Source organism: Capra hircus, chromosome 2 (genome assembly GCF_001704415.2).
Source record: "Capra hircus breed San Clemente chromosome 2, ASM170441v1, whole genome shotgun sequence".
Taxonomy (NCBI): Eukaryota; Metazoa; Chordata; class Mammalia; order Artiodactyla; family Bovidae; genus Capra; species Capra hircus.
In genome coordinates this window covers 44135216-44155174 of record NC_030809.1, presented here as the reverse complement: position 1 = coordinate 44155174, position 19959 = coordinate 44135216, and the positions used below count along the sequence as shown (strand labels likewise).

Genomic DNA, 19959 nt, shown 5'->3' with positions numbered 1-19959 from the left:
CAAGCCTGTCCAATCTTCCCAGCTACTACTAGGACAGTCCATGAAATAGCCTCCAAATCAGCTAGCAGAGTCTGTTTATAGTATGCAAGTTCTGCACCATGCATTCAATACCTATGTCCACTTTTAATGGTTCAGGGTAACTCCAAATAAATGATAAAACCCATGAAGACAAGAGCTAACCATGTTGTACAACTAAGTGAAAGTGAAGTCGCTCAGTTGTGTCCAACTCTTTGCGACCCCATGGACTGTAGCCTACCGGGTTCTTAGGTCCATGGGATTTTCCAGACAAGAATACTGGAGTGGGTTGCCATTTCCTTCTCCAGGAGATCTTCCCAACCCAGGGATTGAACCTGGGTCTCCCGCATTGTAGGCAGGCGCTTTACCATCTGAGCCACCAGGGAACTTCCTAGTTGATGAGATTACACGTTAAGCCAGAGCTCAGCAATATTAAGGTACAGTCCTTCTTGGAAGAAAGCACAGTGGACACAGTGAATATTTATAAGTTAGGTATAGTCTGGTACACTGGAGGACAGTTTCATGACATTAAGTTGTCACCCCTATGTTGTGTGTTTTCTCATCTTTTTCACAAAGATTATTTAAGAATGGAAAGTAAGATCTGATGGGAAAAGATGAAGAAGACATTTAGCTGTGAGAAAAAATAAAAATGGAAGCAAACCTAAAAGCAATCTTAACATTTATGAAAATTTGCTATACAAAAGGTAAGGTTTTCCTCTCTTGGAGTTAAGATTAGGTAGGGAATAAGGATATAATCTTTCTAATGAAATTAAGGTGTGCCTAGATAGACTTTTTACCATAAGGATATCAAACAATGAAATGAATTCTGAACTTTGTGTAATGTGGGGCTTCCCCAATGGCTCAGTGGTAAAGAATCTGCCAGCAATGCAGGAGCTGCTGATTCAATCTCTAGATTAGGAAGAGTCCCTGGAGGAGGAAATGGCAACCCATTACAGTACTCTTGCCTGGAAAATTCCATGGACTGAGCAGACTGGTGGGCAACAGTTCATGTGGTCACAAGAGTTGGACGTGACTGAACACACAGATAGATTTTCACTACAAGGATGTCAAACAATGAATTCTTAACTTTGTATAATGTATTTCTAAAGGCGAGGAGTTGAAAAAGATGAGCATAACATTTTTTTCAGTTCAGTTCAGTTCAGTCGCTCAGTCGTGTCCAACTCTTTGTGACCCTATGAATCGCAGCACGCCAGGCCTCCCTGTCCATCACCATCTCCCGGAGTTCACTTAGACTCACGTCCATCGAGTCCGTGATGCCATCCAGCCATCTCATCCTCTGTCGTCCCCTTTTCCTCCTGCCCCCATTCCCTCCCAGCATCAGAGTCTTTTCCAATGAGTCAACTCTTTGCATGAGGTGGCCAAAGTTCTGGAGTTTCAGCTTTAGCATCATTGCTTCCAAAGAACACCCAGGACGGATCTGCTTTAGAATGAACTTGTTGGATCTCCTTGCAATCCAAGGGACTCTCAAGAGTCTTCTCCAACACCGCAGTTCAAAAGCATCAATTCTTCGGCGCTCAGCCTTCTTCACAGTCCAACTCTCACATCCATACATGACCACAGGAAAAACCATAGCCTTGACTAGGCGGACCTTAGTCGGCAAAGTAATATCTCTGCTTTTGAATATACTATCTAGGTTGATCATAACTTTCCTTCCAAGGAGTAAGCGTCTTTTAATTTCATGGCTGCAGTCACCCCTGCATTGATTTTGGAGCTCCCCAAAATAAAGTCTGACACTGTTTCTACTGTTTCCCCATCTATTTCCCATGAAGTGATGGGACCAGATGCCATGATCTTCATTTTCTGAATGTTGAGCTTTAAGCCAACTTTTTCACTCTCCTCTTTCACTTTCATCAAGAGGCTTTTTAGCTCCTCTTCACTTTCTGTCATAAGGGTGGTGTCATCTGCATATCTGAGGTTATTGATATTTCTCCCAGCAATCTTGATTCCAGCTTGTGTTTCTTCCAGTCCAGCGTTTCTCATAATGTACTCTGCATATAAGTTAAATAAGCAGGGTGACAATATACAGCCTTGATGTACTCCTTTTCCTATTTGGAACCTGTCTGTTGTTCCATGTCCAGTTTAAACACCAGGAAAATCCTCTAAGAATCATAGTCTCATTGAAAATATATTAAACTTGAAGACTTCCCTGGAGGTCCAGTGGAAGAGTCTGCCTGCCAATACAGGGGACATGGGTTCGACCCCTGGTCTAGGAAGATTCGCATGCCATGGGTCAACTAAGCCTCTGCGCTGAAAGAACTGAGCCCACGTTCTAGAACCCAGGCCCTGCAACTACTGAAGCCCATGTGCCTAGAGCCTGTGTGCTTCGGGCCTGTGCTCCCCAACAAAAGAAGTCACTGCAATGAGAAGCCCACGCACCATAAGGAAGAGTAGCCCCCACTCGCTGCAAACAGAGAAAGCCTGCACAGCAACAAAAACCCAGGGCAACCAAAAATAAAGTAAGTAAAAAAAATAAATAATTAAAATACTATTAAAAAATTTTAAATAAAAGTTTGAAGCCGTGAACCAATATTAGAGAGAGTACCTAACTGTCCTCCATAAGAAACTGAAAGCACTTGTAACAAATTTCATCTTTCCTTTTCTATCTCAGAAATCCATTTTAGCCTTAATTTTGAGTGAGGGGGGAGGGGAAAGCCGTATTGGCATCAATGCTTTCCATCATGAATAGAAAGTAGTTATTAACTGTATTTTCATTCACTATTTTTGTCATTACTCTGTATTTTAGAAGCTGAACAAACAATGGAGATGCCACTTTTCCAGAAATAATTCCTTTCCAAACCCTTTCTCTTACAGACCAGTGCAGAAGTTGGACACTAAGTATTATTGAAGGCAAGAAAAAGTGTATGTGGTGGGGGCTTCCCTGGTGGTCCAGTGACTAAGACTCTGCCCTCTCAATGCAGGGGGACCCAAGTTCAATCCCTGGTTAAGGAACTAGATCCCCAACATGCTCCAACAAAGAGTCTGAACGCCTCAACTAAAAAAAAAAAAAAAAAAGTGTGAAACTAGTATGCGGGCTACCCAGGTGGTGCTAGTAGTGAAGAACACGCCTGCCAAGGCAGGAGATGCAAGAGATGTGGGTTTAATCTCGGGGTCGGGGAGACCTCCTAGAGGAGGACACAGCAACCCCTTCCAGTATTCTTGCCTGGAGAATTCCGTGGGCAGAGGAGCCTGGCGGGCTACAGTCCATGGGATCGCAAAGAGTCAGACACTACTGAAGTGACTTAGCACACAGACACACAGGAGCACATAACAGGGAATGTGCTCAGGGAATGAATGCTGTCTGACCTCAGGGAACGAATACAATGAATGAGAGGAAGGAAATGGTTATTTGAATAAGTAGGGAAGGGTTGAGCAATGATATAGGCTGTATATTTAAATGCGTACCAGTGCACCAAATGCTGCATATATAGTTTGAGATCACATTCTCAGATGAACACAGTTAGTTCTTATGTGTGCTTCACCACAGTAAACAAAACGGGGCTTTTTCTAAAGAATACCAGTTGTTGGTGAAAGGGATTGCTACTCTTTTTCAGTGGGAGAAGGAGGTGTATCTTCCTTTCTGTGCTTTTTAGCAGTCAGAGTCAATTGTTCTGGCTATAAATCTCAATTCTCAAACTAACGTGGAAAAGATATCACATTTATTTGTTTTATTGGATTAGCTTTGACTTGGAAACTCCCCTCCACTAAGGAAGAAATTCAGCCTCAGTTATTCCTGGGGTTCCCCTCCGCTGTATACAGAGGCCTCACACAGCCTCCAAGCCAGTGGAGGTCCCTTCTGTCACCCACCCATGTCTGTGGCTCCCACCGCCTTAGTTTCAAGTCCCTCAGCCTTAGGACTCACTTGAGTCTTCGCTGATCTGGAAGTATGTAGTCATATCCTCAGTTTACTCAAAGGGGAAGAGGGCAGGGTGCATAGACATATCTTATTTTCCTCAGGGAAAATAGCCTTTTCCCTCAGAGGCAAACCCAGTTAGCTCTCTTTTCCTTCAGGAAGTACCTTGCAGACAACTCCCTGCTTTCCTCCTTATGGCACGTGAATATTCCCTCCAGGCAAAGAAGCAGGGGCCTACTACTTTACCGAATTTAGGATGTAAAAAGAGGAAAATAATCGAGGATTGAGTATACCCACTGTCCGATTGCCCAATGCACGCTGTCAGATTGCCCAAGCTTACTTAGCTGACTGAGAATTTTTTGTCTGAAGCCTTCAGGCAAAAAAGCCAATCACTAGAAAGCTTCTTGGAGGCTCCCCTCTTCTAGAAATTCAATCAGAAATTCTGACTGAGGAGGAAAAGTTGAAGATCAGAGAAGCAAGGAAAATGCATGCATGGAATCATTTCCATAGTTCACGTTTACTCATACAAGATTAATTCCAGTAGGAAAAATGTTAGAATCATGAGCACTTATAGGTCAAAAAATAAAGTTAGGATATTTCAAAAGTGATTTTGTCCTTTGAGAACCTGATTCTCCCTTAAAAATGTTGAAGTGAAGTGAAAGTGTAAGTCGCTCAGTCGTGTCCAACTCTTTGCAACCCCATGAATTGTATCCTGCCGGGCTCCTCTGTCCATGGAATTCTCCAGGCAAGAATACTGGAATGGGTAACCATTTCCTTGGCCAGTTAACAATGCTGATGAGAAGCTAATTTAGAGAGTTACATTGTAAGAAGAATCACCATGATGAGATTATAGGAAGTCTCTTCACATTATGTTTAACTCATTCATTGATTTTTTTTTCTCTAAATTAATTTGGTAAACAGGAAGGCAAGTCATTACCAGTAGTTTCTTCACTATATTCGCAACCTCTATGGTAACTTTGGCTGTATAATTACTGTTTTTCTTTTTCCTAGAAACACATGAGTTGACAAAGGGAAACACAGGAGTCTCATTTTGTCTGAAGATTTCATATTCTCTGTTCCTCTGCTCCAGTTTTGGGTACATTTATGTCCGTGATAGCAATGCTAAGTACAAGTTATAATTAGAATATCATGGTAATGTAGAGCGAGTAGTGTGTATATATATATATACTCCAGAGATTCTTTGCTGTTACCACAACAAATAGTGGGAAATCACAAGGGCCTCCTATGCATTTTTCTATTTGAAGGGCTATCCATGTAGAATATTTGTCAAAACTCTAAGTGAAAGATTTTTTTTCCTAAATATTTTTTTTTACCATCTTTCCTATTTGTATTTTATGCTTTTATTTGTGTGACAGAAACTTTCTTTCCTTTAAGTATTGTCCAAAGGGACCTTTAATTAAACATCAGTGTTTGTTTAGAATGTTCCTTAGCTAGATCATATTTCCTTAAATTTATTCTAGAGGAAGACATATGTACATCTGCCATTGATTATCCTTGTCTATGTATCATGGTTCATAGAATCAGGGACATTAAAACTGTATGTACAGAAGGCCAACAAAAAAGTTTTTAGCTCTCAGCGCATGTGAGGATGTGTGTCTGTCTCTTCATTTAAGGCTCTAGGAAGTAAGGAGAAAAATCTTTTTCCTCCAGCATTATCTAAGCAGGAGAGCAACTGAAGAACATGTCACTTTCATGCAGATTTTATCACATAAAAATGTGTACTCCTAGAATGTCGTATAGAAGAATGATCATGGATGATTCCATCTGAATTTCTGGCATTGCCTAACCTTCTCTGGGGGCTTCTCCGATGGCTCAGCAGTAAAAAATCCACCTGCAATCAGGAGACACAGGAGATGCAGGTTTAGTCCCTGGGTTGGGAAGATCCCCTGGAGGAGGAGATGGCAATCCACTCCAGTACTCTTGCCTGGAAAATCCCATGGACAGAGGAGCCTGGCGGGCTACAGTCCATGGGGTCACAAAGAGTCGGACACAACTGTGTGACTAAGCACATAACCTTCTCTCACTCTAATCCATGTCTACCCTAGACCTGAGCATTCATTCAGGAAAAACTTATTGAGGGCTTACCATGTAGTGGGTATATTCCTAGGAACATAAAAGCAAAGGCAGTCTAGGACTGAAAAGTGAAGTTGTCTCTGAGACTGGTCAGGATGAGAGCTCAGCTATGCCGCCTAGCTGGGCCTGAGGAGTAAGGGCAGGGGGCTCAGAGCTGTAGACCAAGCATCTAGTACAGAGTGGTTCTGCACTAGAGGAGGATGAACCCAGAAAAGCTGATGGTGGGAACCTGTTCAGTCAGTCTCCCAAGAGTGACAGCTGTGTAGTCATGAAGAGTGATGAACAGAATCCCAGGGAGGTGGTCAGCAGAACAGAGACCTGGAAACAGATTGCACAGTTATGGGTCTAGGGTTCGAGGTACTGTTCTAGTTCCAAGAAAGACAAGAGCAAGATAGATCCCAGACCTAGAATAACTAGAGTGGGGACTACAGAAGATACTGCTGCTTGCCACCAAAAAGCTTCCCTCCCTGGCAGTCAGGGGGTGGCCATGTGACCCAATTCCAAAGCAAGACATATTATGGGATATCTGTTGGGACTGGCTTTGGGGAATTATTTTGCCTTCCTGATAATTAGGGCTAACCATTACTGGCAAGAACCTTTTCTTCCTTTTGTTTTCCAGCCTTCAATACAAACGTGCTGCGTGCTACATCAATATATAATGATCAAAGGCAAGATGCTAAGGATGGTGGAACAAGAAGAGAGAAACAGGTTGAGTCTTTGACGTTGTGTAGCCACAGTTCCAGCCTTAGGTGTCCTGCCTCCAGATTTTTGTAATTAAAACAAACAAAAACAGATAAACAAAACATACTTTTTTTGATTAAACTGTTGGGATTTTTGTTGCTTACGCATTTTGAACTGAAATACACAGAGTCAAACGTATTCTGGACTAAAACAGAAACCAAGGTGAGCACACTATGAAAAAGTAAGTGGTGGAGGTGAGAGAGAGAGGGGTAAGCTATTGAGAGAGAGAGGCAAGAAATGGGAAATAGTGCACAGGGAACAAAGTCAAAACTCAGCGATTAGAAGCAGGAAATGTGTTCAGACAGAGCATAACTGACTGAAGGTTGATTTTCAGGCTTCTTGAATATCCTACAGCCAGAAGCAGAATTGGACTCAGAACCTAGAAAGGGGACGAGAAATCTAGATTAAGGCATGGAGAGTTTTGGGGAGCAAGGAAGACAGAAAGCATCAAAGTCTATGTCCTTCATTGTCAAATTCCTCTTAAAATTTCATTCCATAGTTTAAAAACTCCAAGAGAATGTCTCTCATCATATAAACCAACAACAACAACAACAACACTATTTTGCTAAGGTTCTTCTTAGAAAAGCACAAAGTTTATTCCCCCATTGACAAGTTGGTTAAAATGTCTATTAATGTCATTGATCTTAATTATAAAAAATGAGAGTCAAAAGATCTCCTAGGACTAATACCTATGAAGCCTGTCTTACAGGATGAACACCTATCAAAACTTTATTTCAGTATAAAGATACACCAATAATATAAATGTAGTATTATATTAGTCATTGAGATGAGTCACATTTAAAGATGGTTAAAATTTTTATTATTAAAAAGGAGGAATAAAGAAGGTATAAGTTGTAGGAAAGTTAAGCTTGTTGCCAAAATGCATAATTGAATTCTAACTGGAATTAGAGAAAACATTCTGGGAATCCATGATCTATATCTGAGGGTCTTGGGAAAAAGAAGGGAAGGAATAAATGCAGGGTTGAAAAGTGAGGACAAAGCCATTCTAGAGGGAGCAGGGAGCTGTGTTCTAGGAGACAGAGGGCCCCTGAGTTCAGACTGGGTGCCCTCCTAGACATTCGTGGTGAGAATAAGACTCTTGCTCCTCTGCTCCTATTATCTTCTGGGAATAGAATTCCAGGAGCTAGAGTGTAGCATCCTTCCCCAAGAGAGCAAAAAGCCATCTCAGAGGGAAGAAAGCAGTCCTATTTGACATCTCCCTCTTGGGCCCTTTTACAGGTAAAGCAGAGGAGTAGCATCTCAGGTGAGGCCCAGTGTTTGGTAGGGCAGCAGGAGGCATAAAGGTTACCTGAAGTCAGTTCAGGTATAGGTTGTATATAGCAGTGGTTTTAGAGTCTAACTGTGGGTTGGGGCAGATGCCTGTTCACCTGAGTTTGGATATTCCTGATGTCAAAGTTTCAGACCCACCCCTGGAAAGCACTGGTCCACTGGGTTACATAGCACAGCATCTTGAAAGAGTTTGATCCACTGGATAGAGCCTGGGGTGTGAGTTGCCTTTAACAAAGTGTGAGGTTCAACTGAGATCTCATTCCTAGACAGCCTGACTTTATTGTTAGCTTTGCACGGATGCAGTGCCATTTTGCTCTTCAAAACTCTTTGATTTCACACTTGGTTCCTAAGGCTGTTTCTCTAAGACCCTTTCAGCCAATGGACCAAATGGCTGATTCCTTCCAAGAAATCTAATCAGCAGCAAGAATAATAAGGGAAACCACAGCTTCTGACTTGACTTGGGGCTGCATAGAAGTGACCCCCTTTCTCAGTAACCCTGAGTAATTTGATTGAAGAGGCCTGTACTCCACCTACTAGAGGAATCCTTCTCAGTCCAAAACTGTTGGTTCTTCAAGGATGAGAAGAAAGATTCAGCCAAGAGGAACTTTGCCACACTGACCTGATTCTTCACTCACGGTGAAGAGTTTTCCTGAGCCCACAAAGATCTCTTCACCTGCTTGACTGTGCCTAAAATTTCTTTTCTCTATAAGTCCTTTCATGGACTATTAGAGATAAAAGCCAAATGCCTAATGAAGAGATGCACTGACTGAAACTCATCCATACCAGGGTAATAGACAATTAATCAATAAGACTAGGTGACTGATTTAAGGGAAGCAACTGGGTCTTTGGAGTGGTTGATGAGGTAGAGAGAGGCCTGCATGGAGCAGAAAGACCTAGATGATCTTTTTTAGGAAGAGGAAGATGGAGACTTTAAAGGTAAATGCCATTTATTCTACTCAAGAATATGGCTTTTGATATGGTGCTGTTAGCTGTATGCACATTGCTGTACATCACATCTCTAGAACTTTTTTCATCTTGCATGATTGCAACTGGGTACCCACTGAACAACTGGAAACATTTTAAAAAAGTCTTTAATAACAGTGTATAGTCTTAAGGAGGTAAGCTATTTTTCTTCAAGTCTTAATTTCAGTACAAGAACAGCATAATATTTAACATGGTATAGCTGCTGTCTCTGGGGTCGCACAGAGTTGGACACGACTGAGGCGACTTAGCAGCAGCAGCAGCAGCCCTTGTTATGTGCCAAGTACTGTTCTTAGTGCTTGTTATATTATTTTACAGTTATTACAAAATATTGGCTGCACTCCCTGTGTCGTACAATACATCCTTGTAGCCCATCTTATACCCGAAAGCTTGTACCTCCCACCTCCAGCCCCTATATTGCTCCTCCCCCGACTAGGGAAAGTCTCCTCTGTCATGTCTGACTCTTTTGTGATCCCGTGGACAGTAGCCCATTAGGCTCCTCTGTCCATGGGATTTCCCAGGCAAGAATACTGGAGGAGATTGCCATTTCCTTCTCCAGGGGATCTTCCCAAACCAGGGACCAAACCTGAGTCTCCTGCGTTGCAGGCAGATTCTTTACCATCTGAGCCACCAGCATGCTTTTTATATAATATCTTCTCCAGGGGATCTTCCTGACCCAGGGATTGAATCTGAGTCTCTTGCATCTCTTGCTTGGGCAGGCAGGTTCTTTACCAACTGAGCCACTGGGGAAGCTCCTATAGTAGCTCAGTCTGATTTTAAAAAAAAAGGTGCAGGTCTTCTATTAGGGGAAAACTAAAACTGTACTGAGAGGCAAATCCTCCCTTTTTTATTTCAGATTTAGAACCGATTATCACATATTTCAAATGAATGGATCTGAGATTATGAATTTAACATAAAGAACAATATTTAAAAGAATTGTAAGATGTTCTAGGGGCTTCCTTGGGGGCTCAGATGGTAAAGAATCCACCTGCAATGCAGGAGACCAAGGTTTGATCCCTAGGTTGGGAAGATCCCCTGGAGAAGGAAATGGCAACCCACTCCAGTATTCTTGCCTAGAGAATTCCATGGACAGAGGAGCCTGGCGGGCTATAGTCTGTGGCATTGCAAAGAGTCAGGCACATTGTAAATATGAATGTTCATTAAAATAGACACACAAACATGACATGTTTCTCATAGTTCTGATATTTTACTGCTTGTGGTGAAAACTGCCTTGATTTTTCTTACTGAGATGCTTTTCTTAGCTTGGGCTGTCATAGTACATTTAATGTTTCTGCCCTAGATCCAGGCATCCTAGTAAAAGAGTCAGTGAATGGAATGATTATAACCTAAGATCAGTCTTCATCCAGGAAGCATACCAATGGGTTGCTGATGGACCTTCAGCTAGAATAGGAGTTTTCTCCTTTGTTGTGTTGACTTTAGCCCGACTCTCTGGAGCCACAAATACACACAGAAAAATATCAGGCTTGCCCCTACCTACACAAAGTGAACTATTACCATCACTTGAAGCACGCTTCAAATCATAAAAATGCTTACTCTAAATACGCTATGTCTGCTGTCGACTTGGTTACATTTTCCAAATCAGTCGTGTGGGGTGGGAAACCTTCAACTCCACAGTTTAAATTTAGATCAAGCTCCCATATCAAATTCCCACACTCCCTCTTTATTTTAACCTCCCAGAATAATGCTCTCTTTAATCCATTGCTGTCCTTCCTGCTTATCTGCTTTCATGTTTCTTATATCCTAATCCAACTTATAAGATCCGTTTCAGGCGCCTATCCAGGCTAATGCTTTAGTCTCCTCCTGGCTCTCATCAATCTCCCCTCTTCTGGTCCTAACAGCTGGGATCCCCAAGCCCTCACTCTTAAGCTCAGTCCTACACTTAGGTTTGGGAACAACTCCCAGTCAGGTCTGGAGCAATTAAAAGAGCCCTAGGCCAGTATCTGGACAACTCAGCCTCAAGTTAGCCTGTCTGGTGATGTCATTTGAACATTTGCCAAGCATTTATTCAGCACCTACCTCTGCTACCATTCAGCCCCTACCATGTGCAAGGCACTGTGTAAAGCAATGGAGACCCAACAAATAGTGAGACATTGCCCTTATCTTAAAAGTCTTTCAGTTGAAGTGAAGATGGACAAGTTAACCCGCAGTCACAGTAGAGTGTTAAGTGCAATGACAAGGTCAAGGGCAGAATACTGTGGGAGTCCCTAGGGGAGGCACCAACATGGGAGCCCGGTGTGGGCACAGGAGTCAGAAAAAAACTTCCCAGAAGAGTTGGTTTCTGTACAAAGATCTGAAGGATGAGTAGGAGTTACTAAGCATGTAGGGAAGCTGTGTCTATCTATCTGTCTATCTATCTAGAGACAGGCCAGAGGTTAAGAACAGAATAGCATGTTCCAGGAACTCTAAATAGCTCTGTTTGGCAATATAATAGTAAAGATCATGATCTCAAAGCTGTGCTGCACAGGTTTGAATTCAGACTGCTGCTACGTCACCTTGGACAAGGCACTTAATCTCTTTTCGCCTCGGTTTCCTCATCCGTAAAATAGAAATAATAATAGGACTTGCCTTAGAAGATTGTTGTAAGAAGTAATAGATAGGTATACACACTTAGAATGATGCCAGGCATATAGCATAATAATAAGGGCTGCTATTATTTAGCCATAGTATGAAATGAAAGATTGTGAGTGGCCAAAGAAAACTCTTGTATAACATGGTAAGAAGTTGGGACTTTAAAAACATTTACTGAACCCCTGTTGCCCTCAGGATAAACAGGGAAATTATGCATCTTTAAACAGATCACTCTGCTGCAGTGCACACATCTGTCTGGAGGGACCCAGCTGGAAGAAATTCTGCTCTGCCCTCAGCCCTTGCTGGGAAGATGCTGATCGTCTGTGAAGATGCTGATTGTCTTGCTCCATCCTCTGTCCCATTGAGAAATGCCACTAGGGGAACAGGATGGTTGGGAAAACGATGAAATCACAGGTAGTTTTTGTTTTCATTATTAAACTTTTTATTTTGTATTGGGGTTAACAGTGTTGTGATAGTTTCAGGTAAACAGCTAAGGGACTCAGCCGTACATATGCATGCATCCTTTCTCCCCCAAACTCCCCTCCCAACCAGGCTGCCATGTGGTCTTTGAAGTGCTTGTGTAAATGGATGCATGTGTAAATGTCTCTTGAGCAGCTGGATATTCAATTCTGAAGGCAAGATTTGGAAGTAGTCAGCATTATGAGGATACTTAAAGGTCTTGAAGTAGAGTTAAGATTATCCAGGGAGGCTGAGTAGATGGAGAAAAAGAAAGCTTCCAAGAACACTGAGCAAGACCACCACTGAATAGATGTGAGCAAAAGAAGAGCCCTTGAAGGATATTGAGAAGGAGTAACTGGAGAGGCAGGAGAAAATTCAGAAGTGTCTAGTGTTATTGAAGCCAAAGGAGGAATTCATTTCAGAAGCCAGGAGCCATTGACAAATGCTGCTAGTTCAGTACATGAGATGGCTTCCCTGGTGGCTCAGGTGACAAAGAATCTGCTTGCAATGTGGGAGACCAAGTTTCGATTCCTGGGTCAGGAAGATCCCCTGGAGAAGGGCATGGGTACCTACTCCAGTATTCTTGCCTGGAGAATCCCATGGACAGGGGAGCCTCGTGGGCTACAGTCCATGGGGTTGTAAAGAGCTGGACATGACTGAGGAACTAACACACACACAAGTGCATGAGCTAAGAAGGGAAAATAGTCCATTTGCGACAGGGAGGACTTTAGTGAGAAGAGTTTCAGTGGAATGTTTAGCAGAAGCTGGGTTGCAGTGGATAGAGAGGTGAATGGGAGGTGAGGAATGGTGGAGGTGAGTAGAATCTAGATGGGAAGATTCAAGAGGACAGTTAGTTTGGGAGGCTAGTGGATTCAAGAAATTGAGAGGTAAAAAGGGAGAGAGGGAGGTAGGTAGAGACCCTGTGGAGCTGAAGGGTGAGCTATTAAATGCTGGTGGTAAAGAGCCAGCAACAAACCTAGATAGTGTATTGAAAAGCAGAGACATTACTCTGCCAACAAATGTCTTTATAGTCAAGCTATGGTCTTACCAGTGGTCACATACAGTTGTGAGAGCTGGACCAGAAAGAAGGCAGAACGCCAAAGAATTGCTGCCTCTGAACTGAGGTGTTGGAGAAGATTCCTGAAAGTCCCTTGGACAGCAAGGAGATCAAACAAGCCAATCTGAAAGGAAATCAACCCATAATATTCACTGGAAGGACTGATGGTGAAGCTCCAGTATTTTGGTCATCAGATGAGAACAGACGACTCATTGAAAAAGTCCCTGATGCCGGGAAAGATCGAGGGCAGAAGGAGAAGAGGGTGTCAGAGGATGAGTTGGCTGGATGGCATCTCCGATGCAATGAACATAATCTTGGACAGACTCTGGGAGATGATGAGGGACAGGAAGGCCTGGTGTGCTGCAGTCCATGGGGTCACAAGGAGTTGGACACGACTGGGTGACTGAACAACAACAAAAGGGTCAGCAGAGACACAAGATGAAAGAAGTGATAACTGGAGAGAGAAAGAGAAAAAAGAGGCTCCAAGGTGGGTCCAAGGGGGCAGCTGGGAGAAGGTATCAACCTTGGATCAGAGGGATCCTTCTTGCACCGGGGCAGGAGGGTAAGAATCAAAGATGAGTATGAAGGCAGCAAGATGGGGGAACTGAAGCTGAGGGGATTCTCTTCTGATGGTCACCATTGTCTTGAAAATAGGAGGATTCCTCTTTGGTTCAGAAGGAGGGGATCAGGGATGGAGCTGGAGGGTGGAGGACTAAGGAAACTGAAAGAGTGAGAGGGTTCCCTGGGAGAAACTGTAGGCATTACTGCTGTCCTGGTTTTTGTTTTTGTTTTGAAATCATTTTTTCCCCATGGATTAACACAATAGAAGGCTTATTTTGCACTTATATAACATTTCTGACGGGATGAGCAGGTGGATCCCACGTACTTTAACAACATCCAGCGTGCACAGCAGTGTCTTTCCCCCCAGCAGTTCCCTGGAGCTTGAAGATAGGAGTAGAGAAGACAGGATTGGGATTTTCTAGGAAAAGAAAGGCAACAGGAGAATTACAGGGCTTGGGTGAAGTGATGAACTATGGATGAAAATATAGAAGGCAGATTGCAGGAGGGATTTGCAAGGGGGGAAAAGTGTGACCAAGTAACGAGGATGCTAGTGTCTTGTGGTATGTCCTCACAAGAAGTGCACAACCTTCCCAACCTTCTGTGGCAGCCCTGCAGGAGAGGCATGGGGAGATTAGCTGTACATAAGCTCTCCAAAACAAGGGCAAGAGGAAGGAGGAGAAAGAGGACTTAGATTTTCAGAAAGGAGCTAGCCATGACCTAGACTAATTACCTGCTATGAGGATCCAGTATAGATCAATTTGTTCCCAAGCCCCTTCTTGTGTATTGCAAACAATAACTGTTCTGAGTACCCTAGGCCCTGGGGTGGAGGAGGGTGAAGGGAGGACCTCCGAATTTTGGGCTTGTGTCTGGGCTTCCTCCTAGTTAATTGCATTATATCTAAAGTATAATATGATAGTTTCTAATAAAATAAATGAATATATGTAATGTAATAAATACAGTACATAATGTATGTAATGCATATCATATAATAGCTATTGTTGTTGTTGTTTAGTTGCTAAGTTGTGTCTGACTCTGTAGCCCACCAGACTCTTCGGTCCATGGGATTGCCTAGTCAAGAATCCTGGAGTGGGTTGCCATTTCCTTCTCCAGGTTACCTTCACCACCCAGAGATTGGACTCCCAGTTGAACCCACATCTCCTACATTGGCAGATGGAGTATTTACTGCTGAGCCAACAGGGAAGACCAATAGCTGTGTGCGTGCTAAGTTGCTTCAGTCATACTTAATTCTTTGTGACCCTATGGACAGTACCCCGCCAGGCTCCACTGTCCATGGGATTTTCCAGGCAAGAATACTGGAATGGGTTGCTGTGCCCTCCTCCAGGGGATCTTCCCAACCTAGGGATCAAACCCACACCTTTATGTCTCCTATTGGCAGACAGGCTCTTTACCACTAGCACCACCTGGGAAGTTATACTAACTATTGATGAAAGTGAAAGAAGAGAGTGAAAAAGTTGGCTTAAAGCTCAACATTGAGAAAACTATGATCATGGCATCCGGTCCCATCACTTCATGGCAAATAGATGGGGAAACAGTGGAAGCAGTGGCTGACTTTATTTTTCTGGGCTCCAAAATCACTGCAGATGGTGATTGCAGCCATGAAATTAAAAGATGCTTACTACTTGGAAGGAAAGTTATGACCAACCTAGACAGCATATTAAAAAGCAGAGACATTATTTTGCCAACAAAGGTCCGTCTAGTCAAGGCTATGGTTTTTCCAGAAGTCATGTATGGATGTGAGAGTTGGACTGTGAAGAAGCTGAACAGGATGTGAGAGTTGGACTGTGAAGAAAGCTGAACACCAAAGAATTGATGCTTTTGAACTGTAGTGTTGGAGAAGACTCTTGAGAGTCCCTTGGATTGCAAGGAGATCCAACCAGTCCATCCTGAAGGAGATCAGTCCTGGGTGTTCATTGGAAGGACTGATGCTGAAGCTGAAACTCCAATACTTTGGCCACCTGATGCGAAGAGCTGACTCATCTGAAAAGACCCTGATGCTGGGAAAGATTGAGGGCAGGAGGAGAAGGGGACGGCAGAGGATGTGATGGTTGAATGGCATCATTGACTCGATGGACATGGGTTTGGGTGGACTCTGGGAGTTGGTGAAGGACAGGGAGGCCTGGCGTGCTGGGGTTCATGGAGTCACAAAGAGTCGGACACGGCTGAGGCACTGAACTGAACTGAACTGAATGTGAGTAAGTAAGTGATACTTACAGTCATTTGGCCCTTGACTTGTTCCCTTTCACCCATGTTCTTAACTTGAGACAATACTGTCTCTGAGGTCAGACTTCTACCTTACTTACTAGGACTTTTGGACCTGATCTTCTGGCTCTTGGTCCCAGCTCCTTAGCACCTGCCAAGATCTCTCTGTTTCTGATGGCCATCTACCTCCATCTCTGCTTCTAGTCTGCTCCTGGATTCTTTGGAGGAACTCACAAACAGAGCTAACTATGGGTCATGTCCTCTGGAGATCATACTCATTAATTCCCCTTAGGATAACTGATTGTATGTTTTTAACACTTACCGACCACATGCAAAATTTGCTATTTCTAATAATTTAAAGCAGTTTGCTTATTGGAAAGAACACTGGATTTAGAGTGAGAAAGTCTGCTTAGGTAGCACTTACTCTCTTGGGCTTGGTTTTCTCATCTGTAAAATGAGGATGATAATATCTATTTGATGGGTTTGTGTTTAGGATTAAATGAGATTTTATATATATATATATATATATGTCATTTTCAAAGGGCAGGAGGAGAAGGGGATGACAGAAGATGAGATGATTGGGTGGTATCATCTGTGCAATGGACATGAGTTTGAGCGAGCTCTGGGAGATGGTGAAGGACAGAGAAGCCTGGCACGCTGCAGTCCATGGGGTTGAAAAGAGTCAGACATGATTGAGTGACTGAACAACAACATAGAAATGTAATTTATTCTTCAGAATGGATAATTTACTGAATAAGAGAAAATCATGATGGCAGCATTAAATAGATACTTGAAGCATTATGGTCAGAGGTTCAAGTTCATTTTTCATACTTTGGGCAGGGAACAATAATTTTGATCCAAATTCAAATAATAAAACAATCTCACGTTTTTCAAATTTTAGTTTTCAGGAAGCTATGGGATGCTACTAAATGTCTACTCTCCCTCCCCAAATTATAATTATATTTGAAATCTGAGTTTTGGAGATGATGGTGGCAAATTCCTCTCCTACTAGAATATGCATTTAATTGTGTAGGAAGTATATTAAACAAACAAAAAATCCTCAACACTTACTTCAAGAAAAAGAAGAATCAGATTGCTTCAGGTACTAAAACGTTGACTAGAAGCAATTTAATTGCTCTCGAAAATCCTAATTTGAAATTTAAGTGTGATTAGAAGAAAAAGAAAATGGTCAGAAGAATGTAACTCTCTGAATTGGTGAACCTGGTTTTCATGGAAAGGGAATTCACACACTGCTATGGAAAGGCAGTATTCTTAGCAAATATGCTCTTCTGTGTTTCTCAAACCCAGGGGACATCCTCTGAGATCTATCTATCCTGTGACTGCTCTATTTGAATAATTAGGCAACACGTTTTAACACAATGGAAACTGAGAAAAACAGTATAAAAATGTCTGGAAAGGTTCTCTGCCATTTTGCCTTCTGAGATAAATGGCTTGTTAAAAGAAAAAATACCTCGAAGCTACGTGTGTGTGTGTTTAAATCAAGGGACTTTATCACCATGGAAAGACATGAAAGGGTACAAGTTACATTGTTACTGATTAGTTGTAATTAGCTAATTTGACTCTTTTCCTGCTGAAGGAAGAGAAGCTCCCTGTGAGCTGGTGAGAACCCGAGAGACCATCTTTTTACAGACGAAGAATCTTGCATAATTTTTGCTAATTCAGAATGAAGGGGACTGAATATTTATGCCTTGCTCTGAAGCATCACTCCTTACTGTACACATGCAAAGAGAATTGCTTTAGGTGTGCTTTTGTCTAACTTATTGAGTCAGACATTTCTTGTATATTTAATTCTAATTACAGTAAAGAACAATATCAATATTTAGCCATGTTTCTCCATTTGCATGTAGAAATCTTAATTTTCACTTGAAAAAAAAACTTTGAAAATGCAAATATCCAATGCCTGTTTCTTTTATGCAGTTTTTTCATGCAATATATTTCTAAACATTTGAATTTAAAATCATATCTTTGGGAAATGAAGATATTTCTTTTATTTATTTCCAAATAATGAAACTGACTCAAAAAGCTAGCTCCAGCACTAGTTGGAAACCCCACTGGTTACAAAATCAGACATAATTTGTTCAACTCTGAAGTTTGGAACTGCCTGTGGAAACTCATGCCATCAACCCCTCCAACTCAATCAAGTTCAGGTTTGTTACCAACCCTGTTGGTTCTATGACTCCAGTGAAGGCAGGCAAAGAAATGAAAGGAAGTGCTGATAACAGACAGCTCTGTGCCCTGTAATTCCCATCATTTGAGATTCACGCTTTTGAAGTCAAATATTTCATCCTAGGAAATATTTAAATTCAGAAGGCACTGGATGAATTGCAACATTGGACCATTGTTTGCTATTAGCACCTCAGGGATAAGCAATTCATTCATTTGGGTAACATTAGGAGACTTCAGAATAGGAGGCCACTGATATCCTACAACACTGGCTGGGGGACTAAGGACATGAAAACTCTAATTACCACTGTGCTAATAACTGGTTGTGTGACTTTGATCAATCGCTGCCCGGCCTCAGCCTGTCTCTCCGCTTTGGCAGTATGAGAGAATTGTTCAGCTCTCAATTTCTACAACTCCACTCAGGCAGAGGAGGCAGAGTGAGGCAGAACCGGGTGAGGGAACAATGAGAGTTATTGTCTCTGACTCCAAGCTGGAGGACTTGAAGCCACGCCCTGAAGCTGCCTTCTAGTTCTTATTCAGCTCTGTGCTCCGAGCACAAACTATGGTCTCAGGTGGAATAACGGTGGTCCCTAATCAGGGTGTAATGGCCCAGTGGTCACATTTGCCCTACTCTGAACCCCATCCAGCTGGGCTTGTATTCTGCTTCAAAAAAAATTTTTTTAGCGTAGCTGTGAACCTACTGCTTAGTGATGTGGCTGCTCACTTTGAGCACGAAATAGCTCCGAATGACCCAATTTCTTCTGCTCTAGTGAAATCGCAGTCTCTAATTTACTCCCTCCTTTCTGTTCAGAACTGGTCAAAATTTCCTTTAAAGAGAATGCTTTGAAATTTACCTAGGCTGATTCTGATTCACTCCGGACCACTTTCAAAGGTAGGGCCGGTTTATCTGAATTTCCCTCTCCCTTAAAAAAACCGCCGCCTCTTACAAAATCCATTTACTGCGTTCTTTCTGATTTGGGGAAATCATTAGGAAAATGTGAGTCAGCATCTTTTCTCTCACTTTGTGTCATGGTGAGAGAGAGGCCAGGTCTGTCATTCTCGTTTCATTCTGTCCCTTCACTGATGTGCTCCATGGGAGGAAAGAAGCATCCTGAATCTATACTGGAAGGGAGTTGCACCTGATCAAAGCAGCAGTAGGCTAAAACAGTTTTGCAGACAAAAGCTATGCCTACTTTCAGTTAAAAAGTAATAAGCAAACAAGATAAATACACAAAGAAATGAAGAGGATCTACAAAGAAGATCCAGAAGTTTTCAATGAATAAGCCTACAAACATATACTTCTTTCTTTCTTTCTCCCTCCTTCCCTTTCTCTCTCTTTCTTTCTTTCCTTTTTCTCTTGATGGAAACCAAGAGCTACAGGCTGTCTGAGTCTCTCACCAGAGCTTGTTTTTATTTGCTTTTATTTTTCCCAGCTTTATTGAGTTATAATTGATGTACAACATTGCATAAGTTTACAATTGATATATGTGCATACTGTGAAACGATAACCACAATAAGGTTAACACATCCATCACTTCCTGTACACATTTTGTGTGTGTGTGGTGATAACTTTCTAAATCTACTCTCTTAACTTTCTATTTTCTCTCCTTTCTTTCTTTCATTTATTCCTTCTTGTCACATAAATGAACTCACACTATTCATCCACTTCTGCTTTCTTTTCTACAATTGTAGATTCCATTGTTTGAGTCTGGTGTAATTTATTGAACTAGTCCCCAGTGGAATATTTCAGTCCTATGTTTTGATTTGTTATTAGGTTGGTGCAAAAGTAACTGTGGTTTTACATTGTTGAGTTTGCCATTTAATATTGGAATATATTAGAATAAATGTGGTTATGTTATACATCATTTTAATGCACGTTTCTCACTTTATGATTTTT

General features: G+C 42.1%; 1 non-coding gene across 1 annotated transcript; it reads right to left on the bottom strand.

Annotated features, from left to right (window-relative positions):
• On the bottom strand, positions 330-401 carry TRNAC-ACA. Its single transcript has one exon. It is a non-coding gene; the product is annotated as a tRNA-Cys (tRNA).